This window comes from Hoplias malabaricus, chromosome 8 (genome assembly GCF_029633855.1).
Source record: "Hoplias malabaricus isolate fHopMal1 chromosome 8, fHopMal1.hap1, whole genome shotgun sequence".
NCBI lineage: Eukaryota > Metazoa > Chordata > Actinopteri > Characiformes > Erythrinidae > Hoplias > Hoplias malabaricus.
Window position 1 is genome coordinate 22,917,410 of NC_089807.1, and position 12,871 is coordinate 22,930,280.

General features: G+C 37.9%; 1 protein-coding gene across 1 annotated transcript in view; it reads right to left on the reverse strand.

The window, feature by feature from the left end:
• The window catches only part of fbxo11a (F-box protein 11a), a 51,466-nt gene extending 39,499 nt beyond the window's left edge, over positions 1-11,967 (reverse strand). The window contains exon 1 of the mRNA XM_066680116.1: positions 11,952-11,967. The gene's annotated coding sequence lies outside the window, so the exon portion shown is untranslated. The remainder of the gene's footprint in view (positions 1-11,951) is intronic.
• Between the last annotated feature and the right edge of the window lie 904 nt (positions 11,968-12,871).

The window sequence follows — 12,871 nt, forward strand, 5'->3', positions numbered from 1 at the left end:
TTCAGATATCAACAATTAACTTTTTACTAGTAAAAATGTAATTATTTCTAGTGGTATTCCAAGATTTTCCCCATTCATTTTAATGGGGAAAACATTTTTACTAGTAAAAAATCAGTTCTTGATATCCAAAATTTTATTTTCACTAGTGAAAATTTAATTCTTGATATAAAAATCACTAGTAAGAATTCAATTTCCACTAGTAAAAAATCAATTTATACTAGTAAGAGTTAAATTTTTCTTAGTAAACATTTGACACCATTTACACTAGTCTAAATGTAATTAAAGATATCTCAAATTGTTATTTCACCTAGTCAAACTGTAATTAGAGGTATCTTAATTTAGAATTGTGTCTAGTCATAAATGAATAGCAGATATGTATAATGTAAATCCAGTCACAAAATTTAATGTTAAAACAGCTTGCCATAAAAAGATGTTTAAAAATTTTTCCAAATTCAACCATATTTCGACTGTCAGCTGACATTGGAAAGGCGTCATCTCAACGTCTTTTCAACTAACCTGTGCCCACTGGGTGGTAACTCAGTTCCATTACGATGCCCCTGTGTAATATAAAAGCAAAATAATACAATCACACCTAGTTAAAGAGCAGTATATATTTGCCATATAACTACAATATTGGTGATGATTATTTTTATATAAATAGACGCACATTGGGCAACATTAAGGTCAGCAAAATTTATTGGGGAAATATCATATATTGTATGATAAGTCCATAATATAATTATTGTGACAAGGCTAGCCCATGTAGGCAATCTTCTGGCTGGAGACTAAATGACTATTTGCAGGGATTATATGGAACCACAAGTTGGCTAAATAAGACAACAAAATTTGTGATTCCTGCTATGCTTGGCTCTGCAAAGCAGGTAATCAACCTGATGAATTAATAATCTGAGGCCTGCTACTTATAAGGGTGCCAGAGTTACCTCTATTTATTGGATGAAAACCTTCTGAGCTTGAGCAGAACCGTGAAAATTTACCCTGAATTTAAAGCTCAGGTACATTCTCTGAGGTGAAGAAATGCCTATATCAAAATATAATCGCTGTCCAAAGACAAACATGTATCTCAATTTTTGTCTATTTTTAGTTTACTATATTGTTTGAACCCAGCAGCTGTCCTTATTGCTGGGTATTGTGTGAAAATTTCAGGAGGAATGGACCAAAAGCAATGCACCAAAATGGCTTGGAGTATTTTCCCCCATATATATATATATATATATATATATATATATATATATATATATATAATTGCCCCTTTGCTTGGGAGGAGTATAGTTTCTGCCTACAGCATGTTTTTGTTTTGCCTTATTCCCCTTAGTTCACTGAAGCTGTGACACCCCCCTTAAGTGGGGAGGGGCTTGCCCTTACTCTGGCTTAATGCCTGGAGATGGTAAGTTGCTACTAAAACATTTATTTATTCTTTTAAATATAAAGCTTGGTAGGGTAGGGTGTAAGTGACCTATCATATTCATTTCACCCTGGTGCCATTAGGTAAAGGCTTAGATAGGAATGAGCCCTGGATGAGCATTTTACTTTACATGTACCTGACACAGACTGAATATTTGACGTACTGGAAAACTGGTCAGGGATAAAGGAGAGGTTGATGGCACTAAATACAGTGCAGTCCATACCTGTATCAATCTGCCAGAATTTGAGACTGGAACAGAGGACAGTAACTCTAAACATAATAAATCTACACTGGACCAGTTGAAATGGAAGCATTTTACTATCTTGGAATGGCCAAATTAAAGCCCAAACCTCAATCTAATTGTAAACCTGCTAAGCCAATAGTGACATACATCAAGAGCAGAGGCGATTGCTCTAAGACTGCAAGGGAAGCTCAGCTTCCCCTAAAATGTCAAAAAATAAGTGATCAAATGTATACTGTTGTGTGTACATGTCATTGAATAAATATGCACTACAACGCGCTCAACTTTTGTTCAGAATCAGCTTCTTATACCCCTGGCTTCACAGTGCTTTAAACAGTGAGGACGCTGAGCGTCCACAGAGTTCGAGCGAAGCAGCTAAGTGCAGCGAAACGAGACGAGTCATTGGATAAATGCTGGGCTTTGTCCTGCCCATCGGACGCTCAGCGTCTCTGGGGGTCTATGGGGCAGTGGGCTGGCCTCGGCTGGCCCGGACGCTCAGCTTCTGCATGATGATTGGATAATCTGTCTGAGGCTGAATCCCTTTTTGATTGACAACAAAATGAGCGTATCAGCAATCCTTTTGTGTAGCGATTACATTTTCATTCTGTTCTGAGTTGAACCAGAGACTTTCTTAATCCTAAATGCATTTTCTTTGTTAAAACCGACTAGCGACAAATCAAGCTTCTATTTCTGGTGGGGTTTTTTTGTAGCTGCTTGTGTTTGGAGACTGACTTCTATCACACTTTCTGACTTCTATCGCAGTTTCTATCCAACGGGTGCTGCTGAGCCCCTCCAACGTCACAAAGCACTCACAGGCGAACACACTTCACATGGGCCAAGGCCTAAGCAGCCTAGCTCTGCTGGCCATTGAGAGGACACTAGTCAAGTCCCTGGAAAAGACGCCTTGTTGGTACGACAGGGTCACAGATAATTTTCTTGAAAAGGAATGGAGGGTAGAATTTACGTATAAATAAACCGACACATTTTATGATGTAGGCCGAAATTGAGCTTCCCCTCTTTGAAAGACCAGTATCCGCCACTAATCAATAGGCTTGCAGCTATAACTGCAGCAAATATTAGCTCTACAAAATATTGACTTTGCAGAGATAAATTATTACACACACTACAGATTCCTGGATTGTTGTTAATTATCTCTTGTGTTAATTGAAAACCCCCACCACCAGCCCCCCAAAATTATACCCTTCAATTCCAAACACGAAGGGGGAGTGAGTACTTCCTCAAGGCACTATGTGTGTGTATAAACACATGTTCAGAATGCATTGTAATTTCTTTCCATAATGTACAGTACTATGCAAATGTATTAGGCACCTAAGATTATTATTATAAATTCATCATCATCATCAACATCTTATACATTTCAGGGTTGCGGTGTTATTATTATTTAAATAATTTCACATAATATAAAAAAGTACAAAATTACAAAAAATACAAAAACATACATACAGTAAAATGATTTTTCCCTAAAATGCAGTAGATGTGAGGTAATGTAAAAAAAACAAAGTTTCCAGATATTCTTGATCGTACGGATTCATTAAATCAAAAGCAAAGTTGATTTAAAATAACAAAGGATTTATTAACCTCGTTAATTTGATGATATCCTAAAATTAGAATTTTTGTTTGTTAGTTTTTTCCAAAAGAAATCCTTACTGCTCAGATAAATAGCTTTTAAAATCTCGGATGCCTAAAATGAACGCACAGTACTGTATAACTTCCACCTGCTTTTGTATACTGGATATCTAACTATCTAGGCCACTAGGTGTCAGTACAGTTCATGTTTCATAAAAACTAAGAAGCGTAATTGGTGAAAATGAGTTATGACTCCTATAAGATAAAGAAGACACTTTGGGCCAAAATTCTCAAATAGTTTATGTAGGTTACTACAGGTTTATTCAAAGTAAATTCATTGAAATATTATTTTGCTTACCTTTGCAAGCAGGCAGTAATAGTGCTACTGGGCTCCTCAAAGATATGAAACAAGAGAGAGCAATCAGTTTTCAAAAGGAAATGTGCAGTTTGTGTGTTTATGTGTGTAGATCATAGAATAGTGATTAACCAATGGCATTTTATGGGGTATACAATGATACAGCAAAACGTTTAAACACCTGTAACACCAAAAATCAATAAAAATGGCCATTATTAACATTATACTTCATCTGGTATTATCTGACTACACTCCTCTCATTTTAATGCTGTTGGTAATGAAGCTCTGTACATTATCAGTTTCCACTTTACTTTCTCTTAGGACACTGATTTACAGATTGGAAAAATAAAAACACAAATATTTTTGGGTAATTTGGTTAAATACTGTGATTTTTTTTGAGTAGGTCTTATACTTATAGATTTACAAGATCATTTTGTAATTCTATGCTGTTTAATGCCATATGGCATTTTGTTATAGTTGTATATAACAAAATTTAATAATTGCATGACAAGAATCATTTTTCTTTCAATAATTATGTTTAAAATAACGTTAGATTTTTGTAAATATACTTAATAAAACTGAATAAAGATGAGCAACAAAAGATAAATCTGTGATTATTATTATTATTTTTTTATCTTGAACATTTACTACAGTGGGTAGGTGAAGTCCCTAGTTGTGGATTACGTACCGGGTTTGGCATGCTGAAACATATTCAATCAGGTTGTAAGTTTAGATTGTCGCAGGGGAGGTATACATAGAGACATAATAAGGTGCTAAGGATTTTAGCATGTTTGTTGGACAGCAAGTTTGTGCGTGAGGGTGAACATATTTAAGCGTGTGCACAGGCTATAAATATTGGTAGATGGGGCGAAGCACGAGATTGGAAATTGCTGGTGGATGTAGGTAAAAAACTGCAGGTTCCAGAGTGCATTGCATTAAGTACACTGAGGCCAAACATGGTGCTGGATGCAGTAGACAAAGTATTCGAGAGGAAGAAGCTGAAGTATGCAGACTTGGCAGCTGAGGTGAGGGAATGTGGGTGGCAGGCACATGTTAGACCAGTGGAGATAGGTGTTAAGGGATTTGTAGCCAATTCTGCCACATCCCTTTTTGCGCAGTTCGGCATCTGGGGCCTGAAACTAAGGGCAGCTGTGAAGGAGTTAGAAACAGCGGAAAGATCTAGTTAGTGGTTGTGGATAAGGAGCACACAGACTAGTTGGGGAAATGCACTGCAGGGATGCTGTTGTGTTGGTTGGTGATGTAGCACATAAAGATCACATGGAACTGGTGGTACTGAGCATGCATTAACTGTGCCAGTGGGGCTAGGTACAGCGTTAGTCATCAGGGAGGCCAGTATAGATTTCAGGGCTGTTGATGGTAAAGGGTTAGGTAGGACTGTAAGACTAGCTTGGAGATGGGTGGGTCTGGGGTGTCAGACTTCACTGTTGAGCCTTCTGGAGGTGTCATGGGCTTAATTAAGTGAAACACTGACAAGGGGAAGTGCCTACCCGATGACCCTTGTAAAGAGCTAGTGATGCAATGAGTGGTTTGGGTACTCATATGATGGGCTCAATGAGTAAAGATTTTAAGGGTAGCTGGTTGCTGAGGCAACCTTAGAGTGTAGCTGTAGGATTGGAACAATGGAAATGATGTGGCTGCCAGTAGAAAGAGAGTGGGGTGGGCATTATATGAAGCTATACCGGATTAGCATAGGATATTTTACATTTTATCTTGTGTATGATCATAATTAGGTCAGAGGAAAAAAAAACAATTTAGACAGTGTACAATATTCAGAAAATAAGTATGTTTTTAGTTGAGTTGAGTGGGTTTATAGCCCTAACTATCCCTAACCCTAACTCTCTTACCCTATACGTAGGGCTAATATGTCACATGCAATTCACTTAATGTCAGACATCTGCATGTGCTAAAAAAACATAGACACAAAGTGCGTGTTTTTGACTGACCTGCCTGCAGTCCAGATGTGTCTCTTATAGTTCATAAAGTGGAGTAGAGGCACATAAAGACATGAATAAGGCAACAGCAACCACAGATTGTTGAGCAGCTGAAGTCTTGTATCAAGCCAGAATGGCCAACAATTCGACTTGCAAAAGTTAAACAACTGATATCCTCAGTTCCCAAATGATTAAACAGTGTATTTTAAAGGAAAGGCGATGTAACATACCAGGAAACATGACTCTGTCCCAACATTTTTAAGGTGTGTTGCAGGCATCAATATCTAAATATGTCTGTTTTTATAGACTACACTCAAGTTGTTCAGTGAAAACTATTGCACATTGTCCTGAAAATGTTTTATATTATTATTATTTTACAGCCCATTTTCTCATGTTTAACAGCAGTGCCAATATCTGTGGTGGACTGGTGTGATTTCACCACTTTACAGCTGTGAAATGTGCTTGGAATAGGGAAATTACATCATACATGGCTGCATTATGTCATTTATACACTCTTAAAAAAGTTTCGAGTGATGCCATTGACATATCAAATTTTTTAACCTTAAGATAGAGTGATGGATTTTTAAACTTTTGAAAGATTCTTCACTGGGGCGTGCCTAGACTGAGGAAAAAATGAAGAAATGTTGCTCTATGAAATCTTTACCAGATGTTTGTAAGATCAAACCCAGCAAGACTTCAGATCTTACTATGAGGGGCTTTGGTTTAATAGTACAATTCTGCTAAACCTGCATAAATTAATATGTTGGTTGCACATGTAAATTTACTTTGAGTTAAACCAGGGGTGTCAAACTCGGTGGGTAGCGGGCCACATTACACTCAGTTCAGTGTTAGGTACGGGCTGCACCACAAAAGCTTTAATAAATAAAATATCAGCAACTCCTCTTAAATGTTTCAATTTATCCACAGGGTGCTTGCGGAATTCACAATTTCAACATACAAAATAGATGAACATGTGCTATTCATTATAACAAATATGGTTTAATATTTAATAAAAGGAATTTCTCTGATAGAACATTGGTTAATCCCATCGGTCACAATAGTGACTGTAAAAAATGTTTTTTTCTTTTTGCAGCTCTAAATATTTTCTTGAAAAATATATCAATGTATTTCAAGCAAATATATAAATAAGAAATGGATAAGCGGTTACAGATAATGAATGAATGAATGAATGAATGAATGAATGTCTCAGTTAAATATGTGCAGTGTCACATGTTTAGAGAATACTGTCACATGACCAGAACTGTTTCTGTCCTGGTTGCACCACAAGAAGAGGATGGCTGTATTGAAGCTCTCAAAGAAAATGTTAATGAAGTGTGTTAATGTAAAGAAGGGACAATTATTTATGAAACATAAAATCTTTACAATGTCTAGTGTGTATATATGCATTTTCATTTACTCAGCTTTGTTTAGTGTGGTCATGGAAGGAGTAAACATGTTGATGGCAAAAAAAAACTTACCAGTGGGTTACACCATGCATCGAAGTATACACTTACACACGTATAGTTCTTCTGCCAAACTTTCTACACTGTTTTTTTCTTTTAGCTTCACTTTGAGTCAAATTCTAGATATTTTGAATCAACGTGACCATCTAGACAACGCATGCAAAATTGCAGTTATCTCTCAAAACGAGAAAGATGCATACTCAGTAATTGTGATAGTGATAGATCAGACTTGGAGTAAGAGGGAGAGAAAGGTCATTTGCCAGCCAGGTTGTTAAATGCATATTCTGAACTTATATACACGGTTTCCTCCCACAGTCCCAAAACACACATTGGTAGGTGTGTCCATAGGTGTGAGCGTGTGAGTGAATGTGTGAGTTTGTGTCGCCCTGTGAAGGACTGGTACCCCCTCCAGGGTGTTTTCCCACCTTGTGCCCAGTGATTTTGGGTAGGCTCCGGACCCAACCAACTGGATAAGTGCTTTCAAAGCACTTAAGATAACTGGATAAGCACATTTTTCAATGTCTGAAAAAGTCACACTAGAATATAATAGAGCATTCTTATGAAAATGCTGGGGTCTGCTTATGACAAATTTTTAAACGTGCTATGACTCAGGCTAGGATATAGAAGAATGCACATGACTGCATAGCATAGATATGTTAAATGTATATGCACCACATCATCCCATCGGTCACAACTGTGACTGTGACTAACCATAAAACAAATATTTTTACCCATTTTTTTTTTTTTTTTTGAAAATGTAAAAAAGTGATGGATTTAAATAGTTAATTATGACATAAATTGGATATTTATATACCTGGAAAAAAATTTGGGTTTATATGAGTTAAAGTTTTTCAGTGCAATTTATCTAGGAGGGACTCCATTGGCTGCAGCACTAAATGATTGACGGCTAATTCTGGCTGCAGATTGGCTAAATAAGTGACGACCAATGAGAAACACGTTATCTTGTTCTGTGGAGTATGAGCCTCTCCCTCTAGCTGCCCTAATAGCAAGAAGATGGAGGACCACTGTTAGTCCACTGAGGGCAAAGTTGGAGGTCTACTAGTGTTTTGCACTGCGTTATTTGGGCAGACCGCAGGTGATTAAACAGAATTTTAGACAAAATTCCACATTTTAGCACTTTTCCACTCACAGTCCAATTTATATTTTTTTCCTTCATTAGGTTCTTTCGTTATCCTTAATAAATAAGATTAGTAAATAATTTTATTCCAGCACAGGGTCAACATTTTTAGCATAATCATTTTATATCAGGCATACTCATTATTATATCTCACATAGTTGTTGGTAATATTTGTATTAGTTTGTGTTACGTGAAAGGTATAGCACGTATGTTTTTTTTTTGTTTTTGTTTTTCTTTGTCTCTCTGCTGCCATCCCTCACTATAGGTGCTGGGTGTACCAATCAGGAGGTGCCATAATCTGCACTACACAAATCGGGAGTGATTGCTGTGTATGAGGAGGCGGGTCTTGGAACATAAAAAGGCCAATTGTGAAGGAGCTGGGTGTGGAGGAGTACTGTAGTTTGATTGAGACTTTGTATGCCGGTTGTGATTAATAGGAACTGTTTTCATATGTTTTTTCCTGTGATGTTTTCTCTGTGTGCTCCCCACCACACACACACACACATTCTCTCTCTCTCTCTCGTATGCTCCAGCCATGTGAAGAGTGGACAGGCAAGTTCTGGGGATATATATACATATATATATGTTTAGGTACAAAAGGTAAAGGGTGGGTGCCACCTGTGTATTTATGTTAGGTTTAGTTTTGGGCCAGGTAGATTACTTGTTTTGTTATTTTCTTTTCTTTGGCACCATACAATGTCCACCTTTACTGTTAATGTTTTCTATAACTGTATTTAACAATATAAGCTGTTTACATATGCCCAGTACTAAATGCTTTGTATTTTTTACTTCTATCAATATGTATTTTGGATCATACTTCTCTCTTCCCGTAACTAAGTAAACTGGTGTTTTCTTTATACTCATAGAAAGAGATGATACTAATAGAATTAAAGTCTCTGAATTTAAACTCTCTGTGAGGTGATTAAAAATTAGTTATATCTTGTTCACAAGACAGTAATATGAGTGGTCCGATGGAGGACAGTGGTCTACAGGCAGTAGTGCAAGCCTTTTTATGCCAGTAAACCGATATATGCTCGCTGTCTGGCTGAGGGAGATCTGTGAAGCTTCGTTTTAATAGGTTTATCTCAGAAATACTGATTAAAATGCCTCCTGTATAGGTTCCAAACAGAACACGTTTTTTTTCCAAATATGGGGCAGTTGGCCCTTAATAGGTTGACCAGATCTGAGATGGTGAAAAAGAGGACACGCTGCCGTAGTATGCTTAGCTGAACCTATGTGTGCTTTTAGGTCCTTTACACCATTATTTGCTACACAAACATGGGAATTTCTTTTTTTAATTCATCCGAGAACTTACATTTACGTTTCGGCATAGCTGCTCGAGATGAGGGTAGGTACGTGAGTTTTTCCTGACGTAAACAAGGACTACTGACGTGTAGCCTGACCAATTAAATGTTTACAGAGAAGGTTATCGACCAATAACGGTAGCTCTAAAGTCAGACCGTGCAATCCGAAGATTTTAGGCTACTTCACCACGCCCCCTTTCACTCAAGCGAACCAAACGGAGTAGGGGAGGGCGGGACTAGTTTGTGAACGAAACGCTTCTCGAAATTCTGTGTAAGCTCTAGAAAAACAAAATCCCGGACGTTTGTGAAATTCCGGCCGGACATTTTTTTAAGTCTAAAAAAGAGGCCATGTCTGGGTAAAAGAGGACATTTGGTCATCCTACCCCTAATCATGTCCCATCACACTTCAGCTCTGAATCTGACTCTCGGAAATGAGAGTTTGCGGAACAGTCCGAAAGGAGACCGTGAACTCGGAGTTGCGGGGAATTAGCACTGGCCGACTGGGTTGGCCTTGGTCAAATTTGGGAAGGCTCAGGCCCCAGAACAAAATTATATTTCTTTAGAATATTTTGGCGGGTCGGATTAGAGCGATAATTAGGCCAGATCCAGCTTTGTAATACAAATTTGGTATGAGAAAAGACCTGGGGCTAAATTAAAAAGACCCACGGCTATAACCCCATAGCCAGGGCCTAGGCATGCCTGTTACACATTAAAATAGTGGAGTTCAGCGTTCTGAGGTTTATTTACTGCTAGATTTTTCCTTTTTGCCCCCAGCCTGTTGTCTCACACAGATAAACTACAGAGATCTTTAGGATCAAATAAAAATAAACAACGATTGAGTAAAGGAAGAAAAAAAATTCGTATATTTTTGGATTTTTTGTGTGTCGTGAATAAAAACAGTACGTTACTTTCTGTATTTAGTACTATTCATTTGTCAATGAAGCGTTAAAAGCAATGTGCGCAGCATTATGTGCACATCGAACAGTCCCTTTCGTTCACTGCGTCTCAATGAATCTGGATCTGCGAAAAAGGGCCATCGCTCGTGGCTCAAAGTATACACTCCATACTCTGTTAACTTGAAACACTCACAGTTCAGTTTGTATCTGTTCACCGAGGCTCTGTGTCAAGAAGAATGAACAATAGCGCTACAACACTGTTAAACTTTAGCGAATGATCCGTGGTTGACGTGCATACACACACACACACACACACACACACATATATATATATATATATATATATATATATATATATATATATATATATATATATATATATATATATAGTGGCGGATGCTGGTCTTTCAAGGAGGGGAAGCTCAATTTCGGCCTACATCATAAAATGTGTCGGTTTATTTATACGTAAAGTCTGAAAGTCCGCGACCCTGAAATGGAAAAGCGGAAAAGATGATGAATGAATCTTTACACCAAAGGATTGCTGATTCGCTCATTTTGCTGTCAATCAAAAAGGGATTCAGCCTCAGGCAGATCATCCAATCATCATGCAGAAGCTGAGCGTCCGGGCCAGCCGAGGCCAGCCCACTGCCCCATAGGCCCCCGGAGACGCTGAGCGTCCGATGGGCGGGACAAAGCCCAGCATTTATCCAATGGCTCGTCTCGTTTCGCTGCACTTCGCTGCTTCGCTATTGAACTCTGTGGACGCTCAGCGTCCTCACTGTTTAAAGCACCGCGCGCGAATGATTGAGAGGAAAGCCGCGTCTTTACCAGTGATAAAAAGCTGATTCTGAACAAAAGTTTAGCGCGTTGTAGTGCATATTTATTCAATGACATGTACACACAACAGTATATATTTGATCACTTATTTTTTGACATTTTAGGGGAAGCTGAGCTTCCCTTGCAGTCTTAGAGCAATCGCCTCTGATATATATATATATATATATAATGGTGAGGGTGACTAAAGGACAATTTATGTGTTTATGACCACAGTTGAAATTTCAGTTACTTTTTTCAATTATAAGTAATTCTTTAAAGACATTTATGATGACCTCCTGGATACAGCTCTCCACAAACACATTTTAAAGTAGATAAAGAGAAAGCTTTATGATTTAAGCTTTAGGAATGTAGTGGTTGCTGATTGTGTTTCTGCATGTTTCTGCTGTACCTCTATCATAAATATAAAACTCTGTTAGATGCCATAGTGCAGCGAGATCAGTATAGATTTGATTTCCTTGTTGCATCATCCAGCGCTTGCTGGAGTTTTTTGTCGTCCACTACTTCAAAATAACCCACTGTAATTTTAACAGCTGCCATTGTGAGTCAGATCACTCATAGCTGCACACCGATCTGCAAAATTTACATGTCATGTTTAGTCCCTGCTCAGGTTTTTTTGGAACCACTTATTTTCATAATTTGTATTCCATAGAATGGCTGGTTTTGTAAGTTGTAGTTGTAATAAGTTTCTTAGTAGTACTTGTGATGGCTTTTCAAGAGATGAGAAATCCCTGTGCATGAACGTGCCCATTACCCACTTAATGTTTTTCCTGGTGCCAAGTTTCAGTTAGGTTTTTGGTTTCCTCTTCTGTCGCCTGTTCAGAAAAAAAGAGACATTCCAGCCATAGTTTTAACATGAAAGTCTCAGCATTATTCCTTAAAAGTGCTGAGCACAACACACTGTTCTCCAGTGGCAAACAAAATTTTAATGAACTTTTGTTGTTGCTCTTTTTAGCCTTCAGAATTTCCCTACATTTTGTTCCCCACCATCTCCCCTTTTTATTTTTGCTTCATGTGTGTAGAACTTCATTCCTCTCACTTTGCCTTCCTCAACCTATATTGTACCAACTTTGTTCCAGGCACAGGCTATGCAGATTGGTGCCACTATTTTGTAGCCAACATGCACAGTTGCCTTTAACTTCAAAATGAATGCCCTGAAGGGAGGACAACATTCTTCCTGTCTAGAACAAAATAAAATAAAATACTATATGAGACCTGTTCCAAGTGACTGTCGGTGAGCAATTTGGTGTGTTCTTCCAGTGTTCACGTGGGTTTCTTCCAGGTGCTCTGGTTTCCTTCCATGGTCAAAAACACATGCTGATAGGTGGATTGGCTACTCTAAAGTGTCCGTAGGTTGAGTAAATGTATGAGTGTGTGTTGTCCTGTGATGGAATGGCGCCCCTCCATGGTGTGTTCCTGCTTTTTGCCCCGTGATTTCAAGTAGGCTCCAGACCCACAGTGACCCTGAAGTGGAAAAGTGTAACAATGAATGAATGAGTATTACTTATGTTTCACCAAATAGGAAGAGCATTTCTTATAAAAGTAATCAATATGATGCATTGTGATTAAGTTGTATGTGTAATTAAACATTAATGTGTAATTAATGTTATATTTTAAACTCTCCAGTCCTTTAGTGAATGTTGTTTAAACCGTTCCTGTTTTTTTAAAAAGGATAATA